The 25,721-nt window shown below is 46.6% G+C and overlaps 1 protein-coding gene and 1 long non-coding RNA gene across 6 annotated transcripts in view; one reads left to right on the top strand and one right to left on the bottom strand.

The window, feature by feature from the left end:
* The window catches only part of LOC119954733 (A disintegrin and metalloproteinase with thrombospondin motifs 20-like), a 469,933-nt gene that overhangs the window by 104,692 nt on the left and 339,520 nt on the right, over positions 1-25,721 (bottom strand). The gene's annotated exons all lie outside the window — the stretch shown is intronic.
* The window catches only part of LOC119954734, a 117,911-nt gene that overhangs the window by 67,916 nt on the left and 24,274 nt on the right, over positions 1-25,721 (top strand). The window contains exon 3 of one of the 5 annotated variants that reach the window (XR_005458308.1): positions 12,449-12,688. The exons of the other annotated variants lie outside the window; for them this stretch is intronic. This is a non-coding gene — a long non-coding RNA (uncharacterized LOC119954734). The remainder of the gene's footprint in view (positions 1-12,448; positions 12,689-25,721) is intronic. 5 annotated transcript variants of the gene reach the window in all.

The following is a 25,721-nucleotide window of genomic DNA, read 5'->3' as shown; positions in this document are numbered from 1 at the left end:
TTCCGATATCTTGCGGGACGTGGGTATATCCTGCGAGGCGTAAAGGCTGCCGGGAAGCCCACTGGAGGATCTTCCGGGATCTACCGACCACCCTACATGTGAGAAATCCTCCATTTTCTCCAATCAGCACAGAAGGTGAAGAATACCACACTATTAAACAATTGTGCCCAGGTTTAAACTGTCTTTTTAGATTTATTTAAAAGGTAAAATAATAGAGAAGCTGTAAAAATAGCGATACGTAACTTTCTCTGTAAATATATGTATTCTTTACATAGACATCACAGCTTCTTGGCGAATGTGCTTGGAGCCGAAACCATAGCCCCAGCTCAAGTTGGAGTTAGAGTCTAGAGTCATGATGAATGGATCAATCCTATGTGAATTGAGCAGAGGCTGCAGCTCCGACTGCCGGCCTGAATGTTGGAGCAATACTTTGCCGCTCTGGTGGCTCCCATAGATCAAAGAAGGGGAGGACATTCTTTAATTTCCCAAAGAGAAACATGGGCAGCACGCTAGCATAGTGGTTAACACAAATGCTTCACAGCTCCAGGGTCTCAGGTTCGATTCCCGGCTTGGGTTACTGTCTGTGCGGAGTCTGCACCTTCTCCTCTTCTGTGCGTGGGTTTCCTCTGGGTGCTCCGGTTTCTTCCCACAGTCCAAAGATGTGCAGGTTAGGTGGATTGGCAATGCTAAATTGCCCTTAGTGTCCAAAATTGCCCTTAGTGTTAGGTGGGGTTACTGGGTTATGGGGATAGGATGGAGGTGTGGGCTTGGGTAGGGTGCTCTTTCCAAGAGCCGGTACAGACCCGATGGGCCAAATGGCCTCCTTCTGCACTGTAAATTCTATGAAATTATTGTAAAGCTAATCAATCAATGTCAGGATCAAGTATCTTTGGCAGTAAGGCGCAGAGTGGAACCTATATCAGCTCTACTGGTGTGGGTAGAATTCTTAAGGTAGCCCAGGAACACCTGGAGACACTTCCATAAAAATCTCCACTGTTCAGTTCAAGATATTGCTGTCCAGGTTAGGCCTCGAGTTCTGGCTGCATTCCAGCTTATATCCTCCCACAATACAGAAATGCTGGGGCCAGAGTTACATATGGAAAACTTACTTCTGATGGAATTCTTATTTTTCCATTGATGGAAGAGGCATGCATACAGAAGATTGTAGAACTCGAGTTGCAAAGGTGCCTTTTCCTCTGATGTAAATGCTGCATCTGTGATGGTTGCTTTTAACCAAAGGAAGAGTAAGAGGCAACGTTATTGAGATGTATAGGATTCACAGGGGGTTTGACAGGTTAGATGTTGAGAGTCTAGGACCAGAGGGCATTATTTCAGAGTAAGGGGTGGGTCACCCATTTCAGACAGCGACGAGGAGGAATTTCTTCTCTCAAGAGGGTAGAAAATCTGTGGAATTCTTTACCACAGAGAGCTGTAGGGGCTGGGTCCTTAAGTATGTTCATGGCAGAGATCGACTTTTGATCAGTGAGGAATGAAGGGGATAAGGCTGGGGAAGTAGAGTTGAGGTTCATCACATCAGATCAGTCTTGATCTCATTGAATTGTGCAGCAGACTCAATGGGCCAAAATCTCCTATGTCATATTGTCTTATGGACATAATAAAACATGCTTATGGCTTGGGAAATATGTGCAGGATTCTCCGCCGGCGGGATTCTCTGTTTTACCGGCGGCCGGGGGTTTCCCGAAAGCGTGGGGCTGCCCCACAATGGGAATCCCCACTGACCGGCCGGCGTAATGGGTCGGAGCAGAAATGTGGCACGGCAGGGCGTAGAATCCAGCCCCTGGTGACCACAGCTTCCCAGCCATTCCCGATACCTTCACAGGCATTCAGAGGTTATCGTGTCACAGTAGAGGAGAGGGCTAAAGTGGGAGATCCTGAGTATTTCCCCCATCATGATGAAATGTCTGCCATCTTGCTGTGTCTGATCTTAAGCAGAGGTCAAATATCGCCCCACAATAAGGAATGTTGTTATTGGACTGCACTTTGCACACCCTGGTGCATGATACTAGATCATCATATAGACTACAGTTCTGAGAGTAGATGTTCAGCCCGCCTCTTTATAATAGGAGGTGTGTAGGCCAGAAAAGTCTGATAATGGAAGTCTGAAAGGAACAGAGAATAACCTACTCTGACAGAAAAATCAAATGATCACAAACTTAACTACAGGAGGCCAAAGGGGCATGAGGTAATTTTCTATTGCAAGTGCAAAGACAAAGATCCATTCAGCAGAATGGCGAGGGTGAAGGTATGAGGAATTTACTTCTGAGTTACAAAAATGTGTTTCCCCCTCCTCTGTGCCTGGGGCAACAGCACAAGCATGGGAGAGTCATGCAAATAAGGTGGAAGGATCCTAACCGAGCCTTGCACCTCATTGCCTCTGAGGCTGCTGGGTTTGCTGAATACACAGTTGACCAGGAGAATCTGGCATCAAGTCTCTGCAAGAGACATTCATCAAAACCCAAGCTTAAAAAGGAAATTGACATATTCCTCCCCCACTACTCCCCGTACCCCAGGCCTTGCCACAGCCACATTGATGTCATAGCCATACAGGCATGTGTACCCCAAAACCCCAAAATATATCATGGAGTTCAACCAACCCCCCCCCCCCCCCACCTTTAATGGATTGTTGCTTTTGAAGCACATGGCTTGTTCCCCAGGTGTAGTATTACAATTATGGACATGTGGTTTTTAAAACAAAACAATGTTTATTCCATGAACTCAAATTAACCTTTTAAAAAAACATTGGATCTCTTAACACCCCTTACTTCAAAGATAACCCTGAAAATAATACAACACTACCCTATCCTGCAAACTGTTCCTTCACACATCCAAAAGACTTAACAAATCCTTCAAACAGAAGTACATTAGATTTATATTCAATACTGAGACCTTTTTACATTTCCAATTTCACCAAAGGATTAAGAGATAGTCCTTCATGGCAGAGATCATCAGTAATGCAGCTCACAGCCACACCAAAGCTTTCTTCAAACTGAAACTAAAAACCCAGAACTAACTTCAAAATGGCCGAACTGAGCTCAGCTCCACCCACTCTCTGACATCACTATTTTCTTAAAGGTACAGTGCTTAAAGGTACAATGTTTATTTAAAAAGTACTGACACATGACACCTCCCCCAAGAAAAAAAAACCCATCAACTTCAAGATGGTTTCATTTTTCACTTTTGCACCATCCACTAAGAAATGCACACAGTAAATATACGTTTTCGTTTTTAAAAAAACACACGCAAACAGGCATAATAATAAAGTCCATCTTTCCCATTCTTCTTCCTCCAACCGAAAACCTTCACGATTGACAGTCTCTTTGAACAAGAAACTCACTGCACGATCCATCCATTCCTCTACTCCTCGGCATTTCTCTTTAGAATCAGATACTTTAGTTCAATCTGACCACAGAGCCTCTTGCCATTCTCCAATACAAGAGCATTGGTGATTACAGCTTTCAGGCAGTCAAATGCCTGTTGAAAGTTCACTGTCCATTGAAATTTTTTACGTTTCTTCAGCAATTCCAGCAGTGGAGTAACCACGCTACAAATCTTTTGCACAAAGGTTCGATTAAATTCATTCATGCTAAGAGATCGCATTATTTCCCTTCGTCTTGAGGGTATCGGAAACTCCGCAAGGAAAGTGATTCGGGCTTCTCCAAATTCACTTTTGGCGAGGCTCATCACTAAACCCGCCGCCTGAAGTTGATCAAAGAACTCCATACGATGTTTTAAATGTTCTTTCCATGCTGGAAGTTGGAATAAAAGCAGATTGTCCCACTTTCGCAATGCAATCCTTCAAACGTGGGATAGGATAAGAGTCCATTCTTGTAACTGCATTCACCTTTCGATAGTCCACACACAACCATTGGGTATCTTCTCGTTTGGGTACCATCACTATGGGTGAGCTCCATTGGCTGCAACCCACTTCAATTATGCCATTTTTAAACATACTCTCAATCTTTTTGTTAACCTGGGCCAATTTTAAAGGGTTAAGTCTATATGGATGTTGTTTGATCGGAACAGCATTTTCCCACATCTCCATCATCTATAGTCATTTTAGTACTTCCCAATTTATCTCTACAAACTTGCCCATGTGATATCAATAACTCTTTCAGGTCAGTTCGTTTTTCCTCTGGAAGGTAACTTAACAATTCATCCCAATGTTTATGAACACCCTCATTTTCCAATTTAATTTGAGGTGTGTCAAATTCACAGTCATCTGGATTTGGTTCGTCACTTTCAGTTAGAATCATTAAAACCTCTTTTTTCTCTCCCTCCCTTTCAAAGTACCTTTTAAGCATATTCACATGGCACACTCGATGAGCCTTCCTTCTATCTGGTGTTTTTACCACATAATTCACTTCCCTTAATTTCCTTTCAATCTGATACGGTCCACAAAACCTAGCTTTTAAAGGCTCCCCTACAACTGGTAACAACACTAAAACTTTACCTCCACTTGCAAAACTAAGAACTGTGGATTTCTTGTCCGCTACCCGTTTCATCACAATTTGTGCAACTTTCAATTGTTGTCTAGCCAATTCACCTGCTCTATTTAATCGTTCCCTAAAATTTGACACGTAATCCAATACGTGAGAAATTTCCGATTTCTCACCCACCAATTTTTCTTTGATCAATTTAAGTGGTCCTCTTATCATAGAAATAACAGTGCAGAAGGAGGCCATTCGGCCCATCGAGTCTGCACCGGCTCTTGGAAAGAGCACCCCACCCAAGGTCAACAACTTTGGGGCAGCAGGGTAGCATGGTGGTTAGCATAAATGCTTCACAGCTCCAGGGTCCCAGATTCGATTCCCGGCTGGGTCACTGTCTGTGTGGAGTCTGCACGTCCTCCCCCTGTGTGCGTGGGTTTCCTCCGGGTGCTCCGGTTTCCTCCCACAGTCCAAAGATGTGCGGGTTAGGTGGATTGGCCATGCTAAATTGCCCGTAGTGTCCTAATAAAAAGTAAGGTTAAGGGGGGGTTGTTGGGTTACGGGTATAGGGTGGATACGTGGGTTTGAGTAGGGTGATCATGGCTCGGCACAACATTGAGGGCCGAAGGGCCTGTTCTGTGCTGTACTGTTCTATGTTCTATGTTCTAACTCCACCCTATCTCCATAACCCAGTAACCCCACCCAACATAAGTGCAATTTTGGACACTAAGGGCAATTTATCATGGCCAATCCACCTAACCTGCACATCTTTGGACTGTGGGAGGAAACCGGAGCACCCGGAGGAAACCCACGCACACACGAGGAGGACATGCAGACTCCGCACAGACAGTGACCCAAGCCGGAATCGAACCTGGGACCCTGGAGCTGTGAAGCAACTGTGCTATCCACAATGCTAACATGCTGCCCTCTTTCCTCATGACCAAAATTAGTTCAAAAGGAGTAAATTTGGTTGACTCATTAGGTGCATCCCTAATTGCAAACAGTACGAATGGAATTCCTTTATCCCAATCCTCTGGATAATCTTGACAATAAGCCTTCAACATTGTCTTTAATGTCTGATGCCACCTTTCTCATGCTCCCTGCGATTCTGGATGGTACGCAGTTGATTTCAATTGTTTTATTCCTAAGCTATCCATAACTACTTTGAATAACTTTGAAGTAAAATTCGATCCTTGATCCGATTGAATTTCTGTGGGTAGTCCATATCCAGTAAAGAATTTAAGTAACTCCTCCACAATCCTTTTAGCTGTAATATTACATACTGGAATTGCCTCTGGAAACCTAGTAGACAGATCCATTATAGTCAAAAGATATTGATACCCACTTTTGGTTTTAGGAAGCGGTCCTACACAATCAATTAGGACCCTCAGAAATGGTTCCTCAAATGCTGGAATGGGTATTAAGTGCGCTGGTTTTATCACTGTTTGAGGTTTTCCTATCACTTGACATGTGTGACATGATTGACAACATTTAACTACATCTTTATGTAGACCAGGCCAATAAAAATGTTTCTGGATTTTAGCTTGAGTTTTCCTTATTCCTAAATGACCTCCCACTGGTAACTCACGTGCAACTCGCAACACCTCCTTTCTATATCCTACCGGCAATACTACCTGATGAATGTCTGCCCACTTTTCCCCCGTCTGCATATGTGCAGGTCTCCATTTTCTCATCAAGACATCACTTTTACGGTAATAACACTCTGGTATACTCCCAGATTCCTCTTCCATATATGCTTTCTGATACATCCGTTTTATTTCTACATCTTTCTGTTGTAACTCTGCCAATTTTCCTGAACTAAAAATATCCGCCTCATCCTCCACCTGTTCTTGTTCTTTTTCAACCATCTGATCAAAAATTGTTTCTGATAATTGCACTTCAACTTCATCTTCACTCTTTGATTTCTCCTCTTGTCTTAACCTGTGACTTTGGGACCGGGTTACAACACAATCCGGAAAAATCCCAGGATATTCGTCCTTCAACCCTTCAGTTGTCTGATTTTCCACTGGCTTGTCAACCACAGTAGGCATCACTCCCACCTGCGATCCATCTATATCATTACCCAAGATAAACTGTATTCCTGGACAAGATAGTTTCTCTATTACTCCTACTACCACTTCACCACTCTTCACTGGACTTTCCAACCTTACCTTATATAATGGAATGCTACTCTTCTCACCCTGAATTCCACATATCACCACCTTTTCTGGCAACATTCTTCCCAAACGATATAATTCCTCATCTCTTACCATTAAAGATTAGCTAGCTCTGTATCTCTTAAAATTGTGACTTCTTTACCTGCTCCTCCTGATACACATGAGTAAACCTTACCCACACAAGTAAATTCTTTAAAGACATCTGGCACCTTCTTAACAATTAATTCTTGACCACGCTGTACAATTTTTGCACCTCCTTCGCTTCACTTGGGCTTTCCTTTACCACTCTAACAAATCCCATTGTCTTCTCCTGTTTTACCACATCAGCCTTCCCAGTGCTTTTCTTCAACCACCAACACTGTGACTTTACATGGCCTAATTTATTACAGTGAAAACATTTGAAACTTTTCATTTATTTTCCACCCTCCTGGATTTCTTTTTTAATCTGAGGTACACTCTCTTTATTGTCTCCCATCAGATCACCTTTACCGTTACCACTTGAGTATTTCTCATGTCCCCAGTTTCTATCCCTCACCGGCTGAAACTGATGTCGGAAACCAATCCTTGATTTATGAACTAATTCATAATCATCTGCCATTTCTGTTGCTAATCTCGCAGTTTTAACCCTCTATTCTTCCAAATGAGTTCTCACTACATCAGGAATTGAATTTTTAAACTCCTCCAAAAGTATAATTTCTCTGAGAGCTTCAAACGCTTGGTCTATTTTCAAAGCCCTTATCCATCTATCAAAATTACTCTGTTTGAGCCTTTCAAACTCCATGTATGTTTGACTAAATTCTTTCCTTAAATTTCTAAACCTTTGTCTATAAGCTTCAGGCACTAGCTCATGTGCACTTAAGATGGATTTCTTCACCTCATACGTTCCAGGTACCTCCTCTGGTAGTGATGCAAACACTTCACTAGCCCTACCTACCAACTTTGTTTGAATCAGTAAAATCCACATGTCCTTTGGCCATATCATTTGTTTAGCTACCTTCTCAAATGAAATGAAAAAGGCTTCTACCTCCTTCTCATCAAACCTTGGCAATGCTTGGACATATTTAAATAGATCCCCACCACGTCTTCGACTATGACGCTCAGTCTCATTATCCTCATCCATCTCCTCCAACTGTACGTGTCCCTTTGCGTCTGCCAATTTTAACTGATTTTCATGTTTCAGAGCCATTTTCAGAAATTCATACTCTCTCTCTTTTTCCCTTTCCTCTCTATCTCTTTCTTTGTTTCTTTCTTCTCTCTTCTTTCTTTTTCCTCTCTATCTCTATCTCTTTGTTTTTCTTTCATTGCATATTCAAGCTGCTTTAATTCTTTTTCATGTTCAAGTTGCTTTAATTCTTTTTCATGTTCAAATTGCTTAATCTGCAACTGGAGCTTTGCCATATCTAATGAGTTAGAATGTATCACAGGCAAACGTAAATGCGCAGATACCGCATTAAGTACCTCATCTTTTCGTATTTTGCTAGACAGTGTTAACTGCAATGCTTTTGCCAAACCTAACAGTCTTTTTTTAGTCTCTGTCAGTAAGATATCACGTGTTACCGTGTCCACCGCCAAAAACATCTGAGCCTCCGAAAGAGCCATTGTTCACAACACTCTCCCCACTTAAACAAAAATACCACACCGGAAAAGCAACAATCCTTCATTGTCTTTAAGTTCACAAAAGCCAATCCAATGGATATATCCATCTATCCCCCTCGAGCCCCCAGTTGTTATGGGAGACGTGTTTTCAGAACACCAAAATGTATCATGGCGTTCAACCAACCCCCCACCTTTAATGGATTGTTGCTTTTGTAGCACACGGCTTGGACCCCAGGTGTAGTATTACAATTATGGACACATGGTTTTTAAAACAAAACAATGTTTATTCCATGAACTTAAATTAACCTTTCAAATAAACATTGGATCTCTTAACACCCCTTACTTCAAAGATAACCCCGAAAATAATACAACACTACCCAATCCTGCAAACTGTTCCTTTACACATCCAAAAGACTTAACAAATCCTTCAAACAGAAGCACATTAGATTTATATTCAATACTGAGACCTTTTTACAATTCCAATTTCACCAAAGGATTAAGAGATAGTCCTTCATGGCAGAGATCACCAGCAATGCAGCTCACAGCCACAACAAAGCTTTCTTCAAACAAAAACTAAAAACCCAGAACTAACTTCAAAATGGCCGAACTGAGCTCAGCTCCACCCACTCTCTGACATCACTATTTTCTTAAAGATACATTGCTTAAACATCCATTTCTTAAAGGTACTCTCACATGACACATGTTAGGATCCTTTTGGCTCTACCCAACTAGGTCCTTGTGGGAGGTGGGATGAAGAGACGTATTTTAAAAAAAATTAATTTTACGGGATGTTGGCGATGCTGGTTAGGTCAGCATTTATTGTGCATTCTTAGTTGCCCGCCAGAAGATGGTGGTGGGCTGCCTTCTTGAACCGCTGCAATCCCTGAGGTATGACAGCCTATGCCTAGAAGCCTCCCCAGGTATCGACCATTGGAAAATGGACACTGAGTCACATTTGTGAGCTTGAGCTGCCACCCAGGTATCATCAGGGATGAGACCAGCTTTTGTTTTCATCTCCAGGATTCAATACTAAAAATCAGTGCACTCGGTTTTGATCCGGACTGCAGAGCTTGAAGTGGTGGATGAAATTTAGCACCAACTCCCAAGTCGGAAATGGATATTTTCTTGAAGAGTAAAGGGTTATGGGGAAAGAGCAAGTCAGTGAATCTAATTGGATAGCTCTTTCAAAATGCCGGCGCAGACACAATGGATAGTGTGAACACTTTCTGTGCTGTATGATTCTACTCCACCCCTCTTGCTCATCCCTGAGCCCCTGCAGTATTTCAAAGTTGTTACTCACAATTTTAGTCACATCCAATCCACCGGCACTAGCGACTAAAAACATCTATTCTTGAATCCTCTTGAAATTGCAAAGGAAAATATTAAATCAAGAAAGGGGATAGTTTGATTCTTTACACAGTAAACACATTCAGAGAAATTACGATCAATAATGTGTGTGAAGCGCAGGGAGGGGAAGTCCGGGCTCTTGGCCATTGGTTGGAGAGCCAGTGAGAACCCAGTGTCGCCTCTTTACCTAAAGGGCAATCACAACCTATGGCAGCCAGGCCCATGGCAGGTCAGCGATGGACCTTCAGCTGAGATCAAGAACCCCAGGGGCGGAAGTCCTGCCTGCCAATCAAAGGCTGGCACCTCTAATGAACAGCCGCACCACTGAGGAGGCGATGGTTGCTGCGGGTATGACACTCATCCAAGGCCGAGGATCATCACTGGATTCCAGACCACAAGTAAGTACGGGATGGTGGGAGCTGGGGGAAGTGGGGATTCTGGAGGAGGATTGGGAGGTGGTTCTCAATGGTCCCTACCTTCCCAATGCCAGGTCTCTCAATCAGATCCCCAGCATAGGTTGTTCACCATGCTCCCTGCATGGTGAGCCTCGTCCCGCTGTTTGGTTAATGCCAGTGATGGCTGGATGATGGGTATTAATTGCCCACTTAAGGGCCTCAATTGGAGGTGGGGTGGGAAGGCCATCCACAGGCCTTTCCGCCACCACCTTAATCGAGGTGGAGGTGGGAAGGTGACAGGCTCCTCACCCATCCGAAGAAATGCCACCAAATGCGCCACAGGGAAGGACACAGGATTGTGCCCAATGACTCGATTATCAGGGGGTTAATGAAAGATGCTGCAAGTAATATTGTACATCAGAGGCCAGACTAAAACACATTTGGCACGATTTCTTTTTCTTTCACAATTCTAAACATCTGTCGACCCAACTTCAATTTGCAGACACGCATCTCCTGCCGATTAAAGACAAACAGCAGCAGGTACCTGGGAACAAGAGTTACTACACAGTAGGTTTCACACAAAAGCGGAGCCCTTATCTGAATTAGACATGCCTTTTACATCAGAAGGCACATTTGTGAAAAGCTAGGAATAAATTGGTTTCATATTTACGGGGAATGGAAAAAAGCAAAAAGTTCCAAATACGAGGCAAGTAAGGAGGTTTAAGGTGCGGTGTTATATTTTACAGATGTCTTTAAGTGTTCGAACTGACGCGGATGCCAGAAATACTGGTTATTTACCTTTAAACTATTGTGCATTTTTTTTAAAGAGGTGCATTGTCTCGTAAGCGGGACATTCAGACTAGACAGTTTAATACTTGCAGTAATTCTGCATATTCATTTGAGACAATAAGCAATTTATCAAAGGAATTGGCCCCCATGTTCTATGGGGTGCCAAACCAGGACCATAACCCCGACAATATTTCGTAAGAACTGCCCTGGAATCGGTCAGTTAACATTTTAAACAAATAACTTGTAATTACTCACTGCATTTATTAACAGTGGATTTAATTGATGCAGAATGCAGAGGAGTATTACGAGGCTTAAAAAGAACCCTTTCCTTTGGAAGACATCACAACTGAACCTAATGATCCCACATTAACTTGATGTGTTCATGTGCACAATTTGGCAGCAGAAGCCATATTGTAATCAAGAAGAGGATGTTGTGGATTTTTCCTCTTCCTGACCCAAGGGTGGAATCGTCAACTGTGATATCCCCCACTGCTGTGTTGGACCGTCCCATTAATGTAGTACACTGGGCAGGGCTCTCACCCATTAAGCCATTGGGGAAGCCACAAATATCATCAGTGAGAAAGAAACGAGATACAAATATGAAAGAAATATTTGAAAAATGTCAATCTTTTTTTAAAAAGCTCAGAATCTTCTGCATCAATGTTGTTTGAGAGTTATTTTTGAGAGCCTATTTTTTCATCAGTAGCTTGCAGGGAGCAACAGAATAAGCAGAGAACAGGTCCAGTACTGAGAGAGTAGAAATAAGCATGCATACAAGGACACAAAATAGGAGCCCCTCGAGCCTTCTCTGCCGTTCAGTAAGATTGTGGCTGTTTGTGTTTGTGTTTTGAATTCCTCACTCCCATCTGCCGTGAGAACCGTTGAACCATAGAATTCCTCCAGCGCAGAACAAGGCCATTTGGCCCATCGAGCCTGCCCCGACCCTCTGAAAGAGCACCCCGAGTGTCCAGTGATGTACAAGTTAGGTTACAGGAATAGGCCAGGGGAAACGGGCCTAGGTAAGGTGCTCCTATTTTGTATGCGAGCTTATTGTAGGGGTTCTATGAAAATTCCAGCCAATGTCACTGCTCTTCCCCTGGGTCGAAAATAAGGTCAAGTGTTCTGGCGGTGCGCTTCTTTCTGCTCTATCAGTACTGGACCTGTTCTCTGCTAATTCTGTTGTGCCATTCGCTGGTGATGGGATTCTCTCCTCCCACCACTTGTCAATGGGATTTTCCATTGAAGCTATTCCATGCCACCGGGAAACCGGCAGGTGCGCGCGCCTGGCGGGAGAAGTGAATCGCAACGGCCGGAGAATTCCGGCTAATATTACCAGGAATACTTTTTTTAAAATCACACAAATGAGCTCATTCCATCCATGTGAGGGATTTCTACCTTCTCCCCCATCCCCCCTCCCCCACTCCCGACAGCGTATTCTGTAGCGATGGCCCATCATTGACCGAAGGTGGGCTCTTCCACTTCCGCTTGTCAATGGGGTTTCCCACTGATCACACCCTCCGCTACCAGGATGGGTCACCGTCGGTGGGACCTCCAGATCCCGAGGAATGGCAGGAAAATCTCACCCAAACTTAAGTTGCTGTGCATGTGATTAAAATAGCTTTTCTATAATTACCATTCATCCTGAGGCACAGATCTCAGGTTCCTGGTTTTAAATTGTCTTTTTCTGCCTTTTCAGAAAAAATATTGGGTTTTTTAATAAAAAGCCTATAGCGTAAATTTTGGAATTGCAAACTGGATCTGCAACCATTGGGAAAGAACATTCCAAACCAGTAATCTGTGACGGGCAGAACAAAATTATAGGTTGTAGCTACCCCATTTCCTGATTTGCACTTCTGGCAAGTGCAGCACCATGGATGGCAGGAATGCTTCTGAAAAACGCACTCTTATAGGGCCAGGATCTACCCTTCGCTCTCAGGTAAAAAATAGTATTTAATTTCTGAGTTCTGATGGAGAGGTTGATCTCCACCCTAACAGGATCCGCCTTCGGGCGATCAATGAGGTGAAGGCTGCAACATCTGCCTCCGCACCCGTTTCCAACCCCGGCTGGTCCGACACCCCGAATGTGGGCCGGGATTCTCCAAGCCTGGACTGGGTCGGGGAATCGCCGGGAGGGGGGCCCAATTCACCCTCCGCCGACGGTCCGCTGATTCTGCGGCGACCGGAGAATCAATGCAATTGGGGCCGGTGCAGCGCCAGTCGGCGATTCTCCGCGCATGATGGTCCAAGTGGCCGCCAAGGTAGGCTGAGTCCTGCCAGCTTGTTCTGACACCAGTCTCCGCAGCTAGAGCTGCGTGAGTCGCTCCAGTGTCATGCTGGCCCCCTGTGAGGCGCAGGATCACTGCTTCTAGGGGCCTGTTGACGCCATTGTAGCCTCAGGATCAGAGAATCCCGCCCACCGCCTCCCGAGGACCCGGTTCCAGCTTGGAATGGACCAAAACATATGAATGTGGATTGCGGAGGCCCCCGCCCCTCACACACATCTTCTACCCCACAAAGAGCCGGCTCATCCTGGCCCTTGTAAGGTGTACTCCATTGATGCACTATCAATTACGATGAGACGAGAGTAGAGAGTAATCGAGGCTTTATTACACAGAGATGTGTAGCCTCCCGCAGCTGCTACCGAAATGGCTGCAGCTCGGAGAGCCCACACATTTATACTCTGCCTACTGGGCGGAGCCAGCAGGCAGGGAACTACCCTGTACCTGTAATACAGGGGCCTTACCGTAATACACCTTATATATGATATATACAATACAACAGTGGTGACTACCACATTCACCCCCTGTTAAAAAAGAGTCCAGCAGGTAATGGTGGAAGGCTATTTACATGCAGCTGTTTAACGTTTTAGAAAAAGTTTACAAATTCAGACGATCGGGCGCCTTGTTCCGTCGTTGCGAGTGCCGCAGTCCCGGTGGCGATGCATGGGTCGGTTCGGGCGTCCGTGACTCTGGGAGCGTGTTGGCTTCATCTTCATCACCGGGTGGGACGAAGGGGAGGACGAATCGTTCTGGAGCGGGGGCTGTGGTGGGGTGCGCTGGGGGGATGGGTGGTGGTGCCGGGACAGACGGGGGTGGGGGGGGGGGGGGGGGGGTTGTGGGGACCCAGCTGGCGCCAGGTCCCTGAGGGAGACTGTGGGTTTGCGTGAAGTAGCTGTACCCTCTCAACCAACAGGTCCGCCTTGTGGAGCCGCACGTGCTTACGGAGAACAGGTCCTGGAGCGGCCAGCCACGTTGGGAGCGAAACCCTGGAGGTGGACTTCCTGGGGAAGGCAAAGAGACGTTCATGGGGTGTTTCGTTAGTCGCACTACGAAGGAGCGATCGAATGGAGTGAAGAGCGTCGGGGAGGACCTGCTGCCGGCGGGAGGCCGGGAGATTTCAGGACCGTAGGGCCAGCTGGACTGCCCTCCAGACTGTCTCATTCTCCCGCTCCACCAGCCCGTTTCCCCGGGGTTTGTAGCTGCTCATCCTGCTCAAGGCGATGCCCCTGCTGAGCAGGTACTGGCGCAGCTCATCACTCATAAATGAGGATTCCCGGCCGCTGTGGACATAATTGGGGAAACCGAACAGGGCGAAGATGGTGTTTAGGGCTTTGATGACGGTGGCAGACGTCATATCGGGGCATGGGATGGCGAAGGGGAATCTGGAGTATTCCTCGACCACGTTAAGGAAGTACGTGTTTCGGTCGGTGGAGGGGAGGGACCCTTTGAAATCCACGCTGAGGCGTTCAAAGGGGCCGGAGGCCTTCACCAGGTGCACTCAGTCTGGCCGGTAGAAGTGCGGTTTACACTACCCGCAGACCTGGCAGTCTCTAGTGATAGCCCTGACTTCCTCGATAGAGTAGGCTAGGTTGCGGGCTTTTATGAAGTGAAAAGAAACGGTGATCCCTGGGTGGCAGAGGTCATCGTGCAGGGTCCGGAGTCGGTCCACTGGTGCGCTGGCACATGTACCTCGGGATAGGGCATCAGGGGACTCGTTGTATCGGGGCAATACAAAATCTCGTAATTGTAGGTAGCGAGCTCGATCCTCCACCTCAAGATCTTATCAATTTTGATCTTGCCCCGCTGTGTGTTGTTGAACATGAAGGAAACCGACCATTGATCAGTGAGCTCAGGCGCATGTAAAGGATCTGGAGCTTCTGTGCCTCTGAGGGTGGTTTTGTCGCCAATCCGATGTATGCCTCGAAGCAGGCTAGCCAAAGTACGAAGGCCGACTTGGCGTTGTCTGCTTGAGGGTGCAGCTGCAGGCGATCAGGCTTGATGCGGTGATCCATTGTTTTAAATTCTCTGCATAATAAATTGATGTACTATCAATTACAACAAGACGAAAGTAGAGTGTAATCGAGGCTTTATTACACAGAGATGTGTAGCCTTCTGCAGCTGCTGCCGAAATGGCTGCAGCTCGGAGAGCCCACATATTTATACTCTGCCGCCTGGGCGGAGCCAGTAGGCAGGGATCTACCCCTGTACCTTTAGTACAGGGGCCTTACCGTAATACACCATATATAAGACCATAAGACATAGGAGTGGAAGTAAGGCCATTCGGCCCATCGAGTCCACTCCGCCATTCAATCATGGCTGATGGGCATTTCAATTCCACCTACCAGCATTCTCCCCGTAGCCCTTAATTCCTCGCGACATCAAGAATTTATCTATCTCTGCCTTGAAGCCATTTAGCGTCCCGGCCTCCACTGCACTCCGCGGCAATGAATTCCACGATATATACTGTGTTGACTTCCACATTTATACACCACCTTCAGCTGTATCAGCCCCAACCTCGCACACGAGGTGGAAACATTCACCCACCTGAGCACCTCCCACCAGAACTCCTCCCCATACCCTCTTCCAACTCTTCCTCCCACTTTGCCTTGATCCCTTCCAGCGGTGCCTTCTCCTCCCCCAAAATAGACCTATAAACCGCCGATACTACCTCCTTCCCCAGTCCCCCTGTCATCAGCACCTCCTCCAGCAATGTCGAAGCCGGCTCTACTGGGAAGCTCTGTATCTCTTTTCTCGCAAAGTCTCGAACCTGCATGTATTTTCACTGCTCCAGCCCCCAGCTCCTTGAATCCCGCAAACCGACCCCCAAGAAACAAATAAAACATAGAACATACAGTGCAGACAAACCTTTTAGTGTCCCAATTCTTTTCTCCTCCCATCTCCGAAAATTTCCATCCCACTTCCCTGGCTCAAATCTGTAGTTCCCCCGAATCAGCATTTTCCTTGACCCTGCCCCCAACCCGGTGTTGGCGAAACTGTCTCCAAATTCTCAACGAAGCTATTATTACCAGACTCCCTGAGTATCTCCCCGGGGGAACGGCGCTGTTGCTAGCACCTTTAAGCCCGACCCCCGGCACAAATTCTCCTCGTTTCTGACCATTGGGAGTCAACCCCTCTGACCCAGCTCCGGATCTTCTCCACATTCGCTGCCCAGTAATAATACACCAGGTTCGGGAGACCCAAACCCCCTGCCTGCCTTCCTCTCTGTAGTAGCACCTTTCTAATTCTGGCCACTTTCCCTCCCCATATGAACGAGGTAATCGTCCCTTCAATCTCTCTAAAAAAAAGCCTTTGACAGGAAAATCGGCAGGCATTGGAATATAAACAGGAATTGCGGCAGCAGATTGAATTTAACTGCCTGTATCCAACCCGCCAGTGACAGAGGGAGACCATCCCACCTTGCCAGATCAGCTTTCACCCTCCCCACCAAACTAGAAAGGTCCCTACGGAGCTCCCCCCCCCCCCCCCCCCCCCCCCCCCAATTCCGAGCAACCTTCACCCTCAGGTATCTAAATTGAGTCCCTGCCCTATGGAATGGCAGCCCCCCCCATCCCTGGCCGAGACACCACAAAATATTCACTCTTATCTAGATGTAATTTATACCCCGAGAAAGACGCGATCACCCAAAGCAACTCCAGTATTTCCCCTATTGATACACTCGGTTCCGACACGTATAATAACAAGTCATCGGCATATAAGGACACCCTACGCTCTATCCCACATCGCACTATCCCTTTCCATATCCCCGAACTTCTTAACGCGATGGCCAACGGCTCAATCGCGAGTGCAAACAGCAAGAGAGACATTGGACATCCCTGTCTCGTCCCATGGTGGAGAGGAAAGTATTCTGAGCTGATGTTATTTGTGCGGACACTGGCCCTCGGCTCCTTATATAATAGCTTTCCCAGTCCACAAATCTGGGTCCAATTCCAAACCGCTCCAGAACTGCCATCAAGTAACCCCATTGTACCCGGTCAAACTGCTCTCTCGGCGTCCAATGCCACAACCACCTCTGTTTCCTTCCCCTCCGCCTGTGCGATAACCACGTTCAGTACCCTCCTAATGTTCGAAAAGAGCTGCCTCCCTCTCACAAACCCCATCTGATCTTCACCCATTACCTTCAGGAGGCACTCCTCTAGCCTACCTGCCAGTACCTTCGCCAATATCTTTGCATCCACGTTTAAGTGATTTGGGCCTATAAGTGATATGACCCACAAACCCCATATAGTTGGCGATATGTTGTGACCATATAAAATGGGGCATGACACAGCTATTTAGTTCATCACATGGAGATCATCTACAGATTTAAGCAAATAGCGTTCAATAGCGTTGACCTTGATTTTAAAATGTGTGTTCCAGAGTTAGAATTACTAATGGCCATTCAGCCAGCAACTCTACCTTGGTATCTTTCTCCAAAAGTGCCTAAATTCACTCCACATACCTATCACTCTTCACAAAAAAATATTAATTCTTCTTCAACTATAGTTTCTGACGATAATTTACATTCTGGTCAAACTGTGTGTAAAGTTGTTATTCTTAACCTCCCATTTAAACTTTGACTATGATGTTTTTTAAAATTAAAAACGTATTTAGAATCAGAGAATCCCTACAGTGCGGAAGGAGGCCATTTGGTCCATCAGGTCTGTATCAACCCTCTGAAAGAGCACCCTACATAGGCCCATCCCCCAGCCTATCCCCGTAACCCCACCTAACCTTTGGACATTTAGGGGCAATTTAGCATGGCCAATTCACCTAACTTGCACTTCTTGGACAGTGCGAAGAAACCAGAGCACCCGGTGGAAACCCACACAGAACATACAGTCACCCAAATCTGGAATTAAACCCGGGTCCCTGGCGCTGTGAAGCAGCAGTGCTAACCACTGTACGAGCATTAACAAAAGCGCTCCAAGTAAAATGCAAGCCATGGGATCCAGGGTGAAGTTTGGATTGATGATTAAATGTTAGGAAGCAGAGTGTGCTGGTGAGTGGGTATTTTATCAGACTGTGGCAGGGATGGGTGAGGGTGGTAAGATTATAGCATGGAATATTGCAAAAGTCAGTGACTGCATGTTTGCAATTTCTCATAAATTATCTAAATACGGAAAGCAAGGGCGTGATTTTACAGCCACACTGTGCCCGAAAATAGCTCGCTGTGGCGCAGCTTGGCTGATCAAACCCGGGAGTCCCACTCCCAGGATCTAGCCAGCTCACAACGTCTTGTGAGATTGCATTATGGATGGGATCACGTTTTAACAAATTTGCACATTAAAGAGAGACTGCAGATTCCCAGGGTACATAGAACATACAGTGCAGAAGGAGGCCATTCAGCCCATCGAATCTGCACTGACCCACCCAAGCCCTCACTTCCACCCAATCCCGTAACCCAATAACCCCCTCCTAACCTTTTTGGACACTAAGGGCAATTTAGCATGGCCAATCCACCTAACCTGCACGTCTTTGGACTGTGGGAGGAAACCGGAGCACTCATGCAGACACGGGGAGAACGTGCAGACTCCGCACAGAGAGTGACCCAGTGGGGAATCGAACCTGGGACCCTGGCGCTGTGAAACCACAGTGCTATCCACTTGTGCTACCATGCTGCCCATACTACACTACTAAATTCACAGTGCTGTAAGTGAAGGCCCATTGTGTCCGCACTGTTCAAAAACAATCGCCTGACTTATTCTAATCCCATTTTCCAGCACTTGGTCCATAGCTTGTATGCCCTGGGATCGCAAATGCACATCTAAATACTTCTTAAATGTTAAGAGTGTCTCTGACTCCACCACTCTTTCAGGCAGCGAGTTCCAAACTCCCACCACGCTCTGGGTAAAAATGTTTTTCCTCACATCCCCTCTAATCCTCCTGCCCCTTACCTTAAATCTATGCCCCCTTGGTCATTGACCCTTCCACCAAGGAGAAATATATCTTCCCATCTACACTATCTCTGACCCTCATAATTTTGTACATCTCAATCATGTCCCCCCTCAGTCTCCTCTGCTCCGAGAAAAACAACCCCAGTCTATCCAATCTCACTTCATAACTAAAACCCTCCAGCCCAGGCAACATTCTGGTAAATCTCTGCACCCATTCCAGTGCTTTCACGTTCCTCCTATAATGTGGATCCCAGAACTGCACACAATACTCTACAGTTCAGGCATAACCTTCCTGCTCTTAAACTCTCTGCCTTGGCTAATAAAGGCAAGTATACCATTGGCCTTCTTAACCACTGTATCCACCTGCTCTGCTAACTTAAGAGACTGGTGTTCATGCACACCAAGGTCCTTCTAATCCTCGGTGCTGCCCAGGTTCCTGCTGTTTATCATGTATTCCCTTACATTGTTTGTGCTACCCAAGGATATCACCTCACACTTATCCTGATTGAATTCCATTTGCCATGAATCAGCCTATCTGACCAGCCCATCTATGTCCCCCTGAAATCAAAGGCTATTCTCCTCACTATTTACCACCCCACCAATATTTGAATCATCCGCAAACTTACTGATCAGCCCTCCTACATTCAAATCTAAATCATTTATATAAACAGCAAGGGCCACAGTACTGATCCTTGCAGGACCCCACTGACAAAGGCTTCCAATCAGAAAAACATTCCTCAACTATCACCCTCTGCTTCCTGCCACTCAGCCAATTTTGCATCCGATTTGCCAAATTTCCTTGGATCCCATAGGATCAGTCTCCCATATGGGACCGTATCAAAAGCATTGCTGAAGTCCAAGTAGACTACGTCAAATATATTTCCCTCATCTACACACCTGGTCACCTCTTCGAAAAATTCAACCAAGTTAATCAGACAAGACCTTCCTTTAACAAACACATGCTGACTGTTCTTGATTAATCCTTGCCTCTCCAAATGTAAATTATTTCTATCTCTCTGAATTGCTCCCACCACTGCAGTGAGACTGACTGGCCTGTAGCTTCCTGGTTTATCCCTTTCTCCCTTCTTGAATAATGGTACCATATTGGCTATCCACCAGTCCTCTGGCACCTCTCCTGTGGCCAGAGAGGAACTGAAAATTATTGCCAGCACCCCTGCTATTTCCTCCTTTGCCTCACTCAGCAACCTGGGACACATTTCATCTGGGCCTTGGAGGTTTGTCTCTTTTTGAAGTCTCCCAAACCACTCAGAGCCTCTTCCGGTGGCGTTCCTGTGCATTTACATAGAATTTTTTTTTTTACATAGAATTTACAGTGAAGAAGGAGGCCATTCGGCCCATCGAGTCTGCACCGGCTCCTGGAAAGAGCACCCTACCCAAGGTTAACACCTCCACCCTATCCCCATAACCCAGTAACCCCACCCAACACTAAGGGCAATTTTGGACACTAAGGGCAATTTATCATGGCCAATCCACCTAACCTGCACATCTTTGAACTGTGGGAGGAAACCGGAGCACCCGGAGAAAACCCACGCACACACGGGGAGGATGTGCAGACTCCGCACAGACAGTGACCCAAGCCGGAATCGAACCTGGGACCCTGGAGCTGTGAAGCGATTGTGCTATCCACAATGCTACCGTGCTGCCCTTGTCTGTGCTGTTCTCCTTTGAGAAGAGAAGCTTGAGAGGAGGTTTAATAAAAGTGTTCAAAATCATGAGGGGTAAGGACGGAGAAGGCAGGGAGAAACTATTCCCATTGGAGAAGATCAAGAATCAGAGGACACGGGTGGCATGTGGCGCAGTGGTTAGCACTGGGACTGCGGCGCTGAGGACCCAGGTTCGAATCCCGGCCCTGGGTCACTGTCCGTGTGGAGTTTGCACATTCTCCCCATGTCTGTGTGGGTCTCAGCCCCACAACCCAAAGATGTGCAGGTTAGGTGGATTGGCCACGCTAAAATTGCCCCTTAATTTAAAAAAAAAATCGGAGGACACAATTTAAGGTGAATTTAAGGCCAAATGCGACATGAGGAAAAACATTTTCATCCTTTAAGAATCTGGAATACATTGCCTTAGAGTGTGACAGAGGCAGATTCAATTGTGGCTTTCAAAAGGGAATTGGGTCATGATATGAAGAGAAGTAAATTGCAGGACTACGGGCTAAAGTTGCGAGAGTAGATTTAGCTGAGCTATTCTTGTTGATAGCCAGTATGGACACAATGGGCCAAGTGTATAACACAAGAATTAGGCACTATAACCATTCTACAATTCTGTGTGGTCCACATTCCAAGAACAAATCGCAAAAAACATAATTCCAGAGTATTATAAAATGAAGATTATAATCCATGGGCGAAATTCTCCGACCCCCCGCAGGGTCGGAGAATCGGCAGGGGCCGGCAAAAATCCGCCCCCGACGTGGCCAGAATTCCCCGCCACCCGGGAATTGGCGGGGGCGGGAATCGCGCTGCGCTGATCGGCGTGCCCTCCAAGCCAATCGGTGAGCCCCCTGCGGCGATTCTCTGGCCCGCGATGGGCCGAAGTCCCGCCGCTAAGAGGCCAATCCCACCGCCGTGGTTTCAACCACCTCTGGTGGCGGCGCGAGCGGGCCCCCGGGGTCATGAGGGAGGCGCGGGGCGATCAGACACCGGGGGTGCCCCCACGGTGGTCAGGCCCGCAATCGGGGCCCCCCGATCCGCAGGCGGGCCAGTGCCGTGGGGGCACTCTTTTTCTTCCGCCGCCGCCACGGCCTCCACCATGGCGGAGGAGGAAGAGAACCCCCTACCGCGCATGCGCCAGTGGTGACATCAGCGGCAGCTGACGCACTGGCGCATGCGTGAACCGGCGAAGGCCTTTCGGCCAGCCCCGACGCCGGCTGACGGGCGTCAAAGGCCGTTGGCGCCGGTTTTGGCGCCAGTCGGCGTGGCGCCAACCACTCTGGCGCGGGCCTAGCCCCGAAAGGTGCGGAGAAGTGGTTGGCGTCACTCCGCTGCGCCGGGACCCCCGCCGTGCCGGATAGGGGAGAATCCCAGCCCATATGTCTAAACTAGTAGAAATCTAATTAAAATTGTATATACAAAGGAGCTATTTCGATGATATATGTCAAGAATACTATGGTAGTAGAAAATACAGACCGTATGGCATTTAAAATGCAGTTGATTGGAGACTAGGGGAGTTAATATCTACCCAACAAACCAGTCTCGGTAGGCAGGATGGCCTCTTCTCATCCTTGACCATTCTTATGTTCCTAAAACCCAGGGTGGCCTGGTGACCAAGGCTTGAGTAATTGACACTGAGCCAAATAGAATGGTAGGATGGAGATATCTTCATGCTGTTTCCAATGGGAAACTTAGCTCTCCGCTGGGCAATTTGGGAATGCAAAACAATGTGATTAGGAGAAGTGTCACTGGAAGTTAGTGAGGAAGGGGGAGGAAACAAAAACAATTTACATTACTGTAGCACCCCTGACATCCTTTGGCTGAGGTTGTCCCAATTCCTTCTGCATATGACCTATAAAAAGAGAGGACGGGGGGGGAGACTTTTATCAGGTTGGTATGGAGTGCAACTCGGACCTCAGAATTCATATATCACAGAATGATACAGCCATTTAGCCCATCACATCTGTAGCTGATCTCAGAAAGAGATATCTGTGCACCTTTCCCCATAGCTCTGCAATTTGTTTACACTTTGAACATTTTGTCTAATTTCCTTTTGAAAGTTATTGATCTGTTTTCACCAACTTTCCAACCATTGCATTACAGATCATAACAACTCACACTCATTGCGCGGAATTAATCTTCTTCATCTTGCATCCGGCTCATTTGTCAATGATCATTAATCTGTGGCCTCTGGTTCTTCTACCACCAGAAATTATTTCTCCTCACTTACTCATATCAAATTGTCATATGATTTTCAACAGCTCTATCAAATCTCCTTTACTATCACTTCCCTAAGACGAACAGCCCTATCTTCTCTGTTCTCTCTATATAGCCGAAGACCATTCTAGTAAATATCCTCCTTTTCTTCTCTGAGGCCTTGTTCCTTGATTTCAAAAATTGGACACATCCACCAGTTGGGGATTAATCAGTGTTTCATGAAGGTTTAGTGAAGCTTCTTTGCTTTGGCGCTCCGTTGTAAAGCCAAAGATCCATACATTTTCTGAACACTCATCAATTTGTCCTTCCGCTTTCAAACATTTTCAAACATCTCTGTTCCTGCAACCCCTTAAATATTGTACAATTTAGTTCACATTGCTTCTCTTCATAGATTTTTACCAAAACGCATCACTTCCTACTGCTCTGCATTAAATTATATCTGCTGTGCCTGCCCATTTCACCAGTCTGTCTGTGTTCTCCAAATTTCTAATTATGTTACCAAGTCTAATTTAATTTTCAAAGTTTAAAATTATACCCTTATACACAAGTCTGGGTCATTAATATATATCAATAAAAGCAGTGGGGGGATTCTCCGAGCCCCACGCCGGGCCGGAGAATCGCTGCAACCGCGCCACGATGCCCCAACGCCGGCGCGGATTATCTGAGGTGCGGAGAATCGGCGGCATATGCGCTGGCGCATGGATGGGCCGAGCGGCCGCGCGGATACGAGAGTCCCGCTGGCAACGTTCACCCCTGGTCACTGCTGGCGGGAACTCTTCGCGAAGGGTCGGGGGGCGGCCTGTGGGGGGGTGAGGGGGGCTCCTTCCTCGGGGGGCCTCCCATGGGGTCTGACCCGCAATCAGGGCCCACTGATTGGCAGGCCGGCCTCTACTACCCCGGGCCTACTTTCCTGTGCGGCCGACCCCCGAACACCGACGCCATGTTGAGTCCGGATCGGCGCGCTGAAGAGGTCCCCTGCGCATGCGCAGGTTGGCGCGGCCGAACTGCGCATGCGTGGGTTGGAGTGGCGCCCATTTGGCGCCGGGAAGGGAGGCTGGAGAGGCGTGAACCGCTCCAGCGCCGTTCTGGCCCCCTGTGGGGGACAGAATCGGTCGTCGCCGTGCCCGTTTCACGCCGTCGTGAAACGCGACAGCGTTCACGACGGGGTGAACACTTGGACTCCATTTGGGAGAATCACTCCCAGTGTTCCTAATACCAGGGATATGTCACTTCCTTTGAACCTGAAAAACAATTGCCACCTCGCTACATTTTATCCAAAGTTATAATGAAGCCCTTTTAGTCCCATAGCTTTGATTTTGCTAACAAGTCCATCATATGGCCCTTCATGAAATCTGTTTATCACATTATCTTCAACTGCCCTCGCTGATATTTTCAACATAATTCAATCAAGTTAATGAAACACGATTTGATTTTAACTAATCCATTGCTGAATTGCATTTATTCATCCATCATTTTCCAAATGCCATTTGATTTTGTCCAAGATTAATATTTCTCAAAATACCTCCCCAACCTGCCCCCCCCCCCCCCCCCCCACTCCACCACTACCATTGGTCTTTAATTGCAAAATGTATCCCTCATCCCTGTTAAAGTATAGTTTTATTCATATAGGAGCAACTTGAACGCATATAGCTGAATGAAGGTAAATATTAAAAGTGTCTTGACTGTGGGATGTCACTCAGTCTCTCATATAGAACATAGAACAGTACAGCACAGAACAGGCCCTTCGGCCCTCGATGTTGTGCCGAGCAATGATCACCCTACTTAAACCCACGTAACCCGTATACCCGTAACCCAACAATCCCCCCATTAACCTTACACTACGGGCAATTTAGCATGGCCAATCCACCTAACCCGCACATCTTTGGACTGTGGGAGGAAACCGGAGCACCCGGAGGAAACCCACGCACACACGGGGAGGACGTGCAGACTCCACACATACAGTGACCCAGCCGGGAATCGAACCTGGGACCCTGGAGCTGTGAAGCATTGATGCTAACCACCATGCTACCGTGAGGCCCCATATAATGAATTAATTATTGTATTCCAGTGTATCAGCACTGAGGACGTATTGTTCTCTGTCTAATCAACTAATCAATTCTTAAGATCTCTGCCGAGCTATGAGACATAATAAAATGTGAGAAAACATATGGAGTACTTTTCCTGAGACTGTGCATGCAGACGCTAAGCTAGCTTTGCTAGGCACCAGTCAATCTTAAGTAATGTCCAATGTTTGATTAAAAAAATCATCTGCTAAGTAACAGATGTTCATTTGAACAAACCAGGAGGTCTCAGCTGACATAGAAGCCAATGAAAGTAAATGAGGGGTTAAACCATAGAGAAGAATTCCCTTAAAAATAGAACCCTATGGTCAAGGTCTTTGTTCTTGAATTCTTGAATTATCTGTTTGTTTGTTTGTGTTTAAAGTGATTTATTTTTGTGCTTAATGCTTTTTGCCATGTGCTTAACTTTTTTATGTATTGTTTGAATATTTTGTTTCTAAGTTTTTATTCAGTTCTTTATCAAGTGAGTAATTAACAATAATGAAGTTGTATTTTTGACACCGCCCACCAACCGGACTACCGATTCTTATTAGAAGATAAAATGAACAGGGTTTTAACATTGCCAATCCTCTGATGTCACTCACATGTTAAAGAGGACTGGATGCCTCAGATTTTCCCACCCTACCTCTGGTATTTTACCAGCAAGGAGAGGGGTGACTGCCGTGTTGGCAGATTAACCCATGGCGAACTTATAGTGGGTTCCCAGGGTGGGGTTCCCACCATTATAGACACTCCATGGGCCACAGAGGGGGTCCCCTGGCAGCAGTGGTCACCCCTGTGGCTACGGTACTATGGCTGGAAGATGCACACTGTACACTTACCAGGGCC

The sequence above is a fragment of the Scyliorhinus canicula genome, chromosome 20 (genome assembly GCF_902713615.1).
Source record: "Scyliorhinus canicula chromosome 20, sScyCan1.1, whole genome shotgun sequence".
NCBI lineage: Eukaryota > Metazoa > Chordata > Chondrichthyes > Carcharhiniformes > Scyliorhinidae > Scyliorhinus > Scyliorhinus canicula.
This window is presented reverse-complemented; position numbering and strand designations above follow the sequence as displayed.